The following is a 6859-nucleotide window of genomic DNA, read 5'->3' as shown; positions in this document are numbered from 1 at the left end:
AATGATCTGTCATCGCGCTTTATTACAACAGTTGAAAAATAACTCAGACCATCTCATATGTAGCAAACGTGCAGCTTGACCTTCATGTGGATCCTGAACAAAAGGAGCAGGGGGCTATCCCAAAAGCTGTTGTCTACAGAAGGCTAGCATGCCTATCCTCTGAGAGGCTAGACCCTGAAGGTGCCTCAGAGGGATGCAGAGATCCACAGGCAAATGTTGGGTGGAGTTTAGGGACCTTTCTGAAAGAGTTGGAAGAAGGATTGAGGGCACTGATGAGGATAGGAACTCCACAGAAAGACCAGCAGGGTCAGCTAACCTGGATTTTTGGCAGCTCTCAGATACTGAACCACCAATCAAAGAATGATCATAGGCTGGACCTAGGACTCCAGTGCACATATGTAACATATGTGTAGCTGGTTCTTCATGTGGGTCACACCTAGATCAGAGTCTATTGCTAATGCTGTTCCCTGTCTGTCTGTGTAATAAGTTCCTCTAGGTGAAGTGTCTTGTCTGGTCTCAGTGGGAGATGGAGTCTGCCTCTGCCACAGTGTGGGGGGGGATACCCGAGGCCCTCCACCCTCTCGGAAAAGAAAGGTTGGGACTGTGGGAGGGGAGGACTGGGAAGGGGGTAAGCCATTGGGATATAAAGTGAATAAAGAATAAAGGAATAAAAAAAGAGTATACTGAAAACAATATTGGGTTAAGAGACTGAAGGAGCTGAGGGGGTTTGCAACCACACATAAAGAACAACAATATCAACCAATTAGACCCCCCAGACCGCCCAGGGATTAAGCCCCCACCCCAACCACAGAGTATGCATAGAGGGACCCATGGATCCAGCTGAATATGAAACAGAGGATGGTCTTGTAGGGCATCAATGGGAGGAGAAGCCATTGGTCCTGTGAAGGCTTTATGCCCCAGTGTAGAGGAATGTCAAAGTGGTATAGTGGGAGTGGGTGGGTGGGGGAGCACCCTCATAGAAGCAGGAAGAGTGGGTATAGGATAGGGGAGTTGTGGAGGGGAAACCAAGAAAAGGGGATAACATTTGAAATATAAATAAATAAAAAATAAATACCATTAAAAAAAGAAACCAGCTTCTGTTCTTCATGCGTGTGTGTGTGTGTGTGTGTGTTGGGGTTATGTGTGTGTGTGCATGTGTATGTGTGTATGCTTGTGCTTATGTGTGTAAATACATGTTTATTTAACTAAAAATCTAGAAAAGACGTTAAATTTACCTGGGCAAAAGCAAGCTTGTACAGTCTGCCGCGGAGGAACATGAAAACTCAGGAATACTTGATACTTGAAAGTGAAAATGAGTGATAGGGAGAAAATATTTATTAATTCATATTCCTGTGTTGCTTGGTTTGATATAGTGTTTAATATAGAGTATCTGACTTTTTTCAAATAAAACCCCTAAATCTCTATGTGCATCACAAAGAGAAGAAATGCAGAAATAAAAATGAGTTGTCTAGAGGAGTGCTTATCGGGTATCGGATAATTGATACTCCTGTACCTTGAGTGAGGTGGGAGAGGAAGAAGAGTGGGTTTGGGTTGAATGCCATCTCTAAGGAGATGTGTTGTGCAGTTATCTGAACATCTATTCAATTTCACATAGAATGATTCCTCTATAAGACTGAGATCTGATCTGCTTATTCAGTCTTCAGGATTCTTGCTGGAGCAGAAGTAGAATCATATTTACTCTAAGAAAGATTATCCTCAGGTCACTATTTCTTATCAAAATGCTAACAACAATCAAACTAGAAAGCTTGGATGAGAGAAAAAAGAAAAAGAAGCAACAGGAGCTATATAGAAATAAAGTCACATTTAAATGTTCAGAGTTACAATTTCAGAAGAAAAGTGAATTCATTACATTTTGACAAACAATTTTATAGTGTGTGTTTATGTGTGTGTTTGTATGGTTATGTGTGTGTGTGTTGATATAGGCCCCATATGTATCCTTGTAAAGGACAAGAGTGGTGATCAATTTCTTTCTACTGCTGTCTCCTTTATATGCGTGTATGTGGGGTGCACCTGTGTATACTGTACATGTGTGTTTTACTCACTATGACAGCATGCAGAGATACTGGAACCTGACATCAGGTATCTTCCTGTATTAGTGTCTATCTTATTTTCTAAGTGGTACTCATTGATTCTTGGGCTGTTTCATGTCAACTGGGTAGACAATCATCCCCATAGATATTCCTGTTTCTGCTTCCTCAACAATGTGACTTCAGAGTCATGCCACCACTCCCTATTTTTACAGTGGTTTTGAGGATATAAACAAGTGTTCATGATGCCCAGACATTGTCTTAGACTTATGGTGGGGAGATGCCACAGGTTGTAAAACTTTGCTATATAAAATTATACTCTTGAATTTAGATTCTCATCAATCGAGTGAAGAGCCAGTTACAACAATGTACCTTATTCCCAGCACTGTGCAGTAGATAGGAGGGCAACTTAGATGCTGGCAAGATAATTTATTTAAATTGTGAAATCCAGGTAGAATGAAAAAAATTCTAGGTCAAAGGTAGGGGAGGGCAACTGATGAAGAGAAATGTTGATCACAGGCTCCCATACTCCTGTATACCAACCTCTCTGCCTGTTTCTGTCTCTCTATCGCTCTCTGTCTCCCTGTATGTCTCTGTCTCTGTCTTTGTTGCTCTCTCTCTCTCTCCTTCTCAGTCTCTGTCTCTCTCTCTCTCTCTCTCTCATATGAAAACAAACACAGATGCATACAAAATTATTCTATGGCTATTTTGGAATGAATCATAGATAGTCAATTGCAAATAATTATGTGTTTCAGTTTTATTTTCACTTAAACTTGGAGTGTATGAACAGTTACTTTATTTTCCTTAGGTATGGACTTTCTAAAAGTGTTTTTCTTTGTTTCTCACTTGTGAAATAGCATAGGACAGTGAAAAGGTTAAGTGAATACCTGAGAAAAGTATCTTCCTTAACATTGCCAAGAGTACATGACAGAATGTAGGCAAATGATGTCATTTGCAGCTTGTTTATCTAATAGAATGTATATAGTGTAAAACAGAAGTTTCAGATTTATAGCAGGAGCTCTGTGATGAGAATTCAGACTTAGTCACTCACACAATTTGTAAACAGATTTCATAATTATAATGTAGATAAAATGGGGTAGGTCTTCTTTGGTATCATACCATGTTCTTTATTTTTTTCCTGCAGATATATTGGAGTTCACAAACCAAAGGCTATTTATATTCTGACAGTGTTTCAGAGTACTGAACAGAGAGTCTGAGAAACAAACAAATAAATCTCTAATAATTGAGTTCAGAGACCATACCTAGTTGTGAGGCATAAATTTGGGGTAGTTGGCCTTCCCAGTGCCATAAAATAGTTGGTCACAGATGGACACTGCCTACTAAGGTCACTGTTAATAGCAGGATGAGGCTCAAATCATAAGTTAACACAATAATATGGCATTAAAATTCATTTTCAGAGTGGTGTTTAGAGCAATTATTCTTCATCGGAGTCTATTAATATGATTAATATTGTGTAAAATATCTATAGTAGTGGAGAGCTGGAGAGTTTCTATATAAAAATCTAAACTGAATGGCATGGTCTTGGAAAGTCCAATAAACTGTAAAAAAAAAAAAAAGACATGGAAAATTCTAAATTAGAATGCTAATAACAAATGTAAACATTCACCATGTGTTAACTCATAATACTTCCTTCAGTATTTAGTCATAAAATTACTGGAAATGATTATGCACAGATTGAAATTTTGTATATAAAACTGTAGGTACAAATACATAGAAAAGTCAAGCATATTTTTAATCATTTTGAAGTGATGATCTTAGCACATAGAAAAGTTGCTATCTTTGCCTTGCATTATTAAGTGGAACAGCATTGTCATATATCCAAGAAGAATCTGGAAAACTATTTAAAATAAATATACAATTAAAGAAATAAATGATGTGACAAAATTTTGATGTGTCAAAAGCATCAAATTCATGATGCTTCCAACACAGAAGCTTGTAAATAATTTAACATAGAAAATATATTTCCATTTTATCTTTACCCACCATCCTAATCATAGGTATTAGACATACATGAAGAGAGAAGGAAGACAGGTAGCACACTGCATCTTGAATATTTAATAATATTTTCATATACAATACATCCATTCACATCACTCAATAGTAAGCTGGGAGGAAATCACAAAATGTTTTTATGTCTCAGATGTATTGCTTCTTTTGTGGAGTGAGTCTAATAACACCATTTATGGTGATTTGTGAGGTCTTAAAAATGTGCAAGGAGTTTAATATTCCTTAGTTCATCTCTTTGCAATGAATGTTGGAACATATTTCTATTGTCCTCAATCATGGAGATATAGGTGCTTCTTCTTAGAGATTGTACCTTCAAATGTAAATGCCTGTCTTTTAGTTAAAAATATCCTGTGTGTGATTTTTAAACTGAGTCACAGGCAAACACTGCTCCCCTCACAATTAGTCACTACTCCCAATATTTGAGAATCCATGGTTATCACTGTGAAGTTCCGTAAGGAATATCGGTAAAGGATTCAGGGTAGGTAAAGTAATTCAGATTATTTCTTACAGTCTAACTCAAAATGTATGAACTGAGTAAGTATTGAACCATAACCATCCCCACTAAGTACTCTGTACTCCAGGTTCTAATCAAAACAAAGCAATTGTGGTGGTCCACGTCCGTAGAATTTGCAGAAGGATGCAGAAGCAGGTGATCAGATTAAAGAAGGAAGAAGAGTAAGAAAGAGAGAGTGAGTAAGAGTGAGAGAGAAAGATAGAGGGGAGATGGAGTGAGGAAGGAAGAGACACACACACACACAGAAGAGGGGAGAGAGAGAATCCATTCTATGACAGACACATATATTTATACATAAACACATGATGTGGCTTTGATAAAAGGAATGTAATCTTTATTGTCCCCATATAAATAAAGAAAATAACCAATAAAAAGAGAGAAAGATTCTCATTCTCTTAAGAGTGGAACAGATTCCAGTTTCACCATTTGATGTTATTAGAGATTTAGTAAAATTTACTGTTTTCCTATTGCAGATAGGGATTCAAAGATAGTTGTGATTAAAAAACAATGCTAAGGCAACTGTAACACCTGGCCCTATGAGTTCCTAAGAATACTCTAATTCCAGTTGAGGTCCCAAATTAACTAAGATAAGCCTGCAGGTTGATGAGTCTCTCATCAGTATAAACATTTTGTGATTATGTTAGAATACAAAAATACCTTAGAGCAACTGAAAAAGAAAACTACAAAGAGCAAAGAGAATCTGGAGAAACCATAGATTTCTCAATAAAAAGCATGCCTTTTCATATTAGTCCATAATTTTTCTTTAAATTCCAATTGTCATATGTGCTCATGTTTAGCTATGGAAATAAGTAATCCTACCATAGTGGTTTATTCCAAACATATCTTCCTATCTCTTATAATTTCTAATATTAAAATGAAAGCAAAAGTATACTTTTCCAGTTCTCTTAATTAGTCACTTTGAAATAAGACTCAACTACCCTTGTACTAATGCTCACAGGAATAAAAATATTAATGATCATAGAGCATTTGAACGAACTTCAGAAAGTATGATTCTAACCTTTCATACATCTAATTAGATTGGTACCTCTCTGGAGTCCACTCTCCTTTTACAGTTATTGTGATTGAATTATACTTTGCAAACAAACAAAAAATTCCCAAAGCTTATAGTACATTGCTTCAATATAATTTAATAAGATAATATACACATTTGAGATAAAGTACTCAATTTCACTACCTAATTTTCTTTAATTTCACTTGAATAAGTTTTTACCCACTAGAATAAACTAATTCAACCACTTCCAACTTTCATTTCCTTATAATCGCAATATATCCTATTTCTGCTGTTAACACTGTCATTTGGGGAAATTAAAAAAAATATATATATATACATGAAAAGTAACATTGCATTTCAATCCGCACAGAAGCACTTTGAAGAGGAGAATACATACTTAGGAAACAGGAAATCATTTTCTAAGGTGATGTTTTAATTAAAATCATCATCATCATCATCAACAACAACAACAAAACCCACACAATTTGGAGTCATTGGGTGTGTCAAAACATGCTGGTGTTAAAAGTTGATATGGTCTGTCTCCAAAGAATAAACTTATGGTCTCCTCTCACAGATATTTGAAAACTTTCTTTGCCCCTCAGTATTCTTCTAGAGTTTTGTACATACAATGATGTTTTTAACTGATACAACTGCTGTAAAGCACAAATGAGAAAGCATGTGCATGCATGAGTGTACTGTTTAATAAAAACAAGCAACACTTCATCACTTGGCTGTGAGTATTCAAATATTAATTTGTATTTAATCATTACTAATTTACTCAATCTTCTCCAAAGAGTACTGGTAAATTTATACTTCACCATAAGCCTGAAATTAAGGGTCATAGAAATGTACACTCATAAAAACCCACACATCACAGAGAGGGAGTGCCTAGCCTGAGCATCAGCAGCAGACATCCTGGTTCCGGGACCCCGCCTAGTGTATTCTGCACAGGTGAGAGTACGGAATACAGAAGCTAAAAACTTCTGGGACGGGGGGAGCCACAGAGCTTCTAAGGCAGCCCCCTTTTCGGGCCCCAGACAGCTGGCCACTTTTCTGGCCAGTGGTTAGGGATCCGACCAGCCCAGAACACTTTGCCTGTGCATCTGCAGCAGACATATTGGTTCCGGGACCCTGCCCAGTGTATTCTGCACAGCCCCAGAGATTACCAGATGGCAAAAGGCAAACGCAAGAATCCTACTAACAGAAATCAAGACCATTCACCATCAACAGAAAGCAGCACTCCCACCCCACCTAGTC

This window comes from Mus caroli, unplaced genomic scaffold (assembly GCF_978045245.1).
Source record: "Mus caroli unplaced genomic scaffold, Mus_caroli_1 scaffold_17, whole genome shotgun sequence".
NCBI classification, from domain to species: Eukaryota; Metazoa; Chordata; class Mammalia; order Rodentia; family Muridae; genus Mus; species Mus caroli.
The sequence above is the reverse complement of the archived record's forward strand: the minus strand, read 5'-3'. Positions refer to the sequence as shown.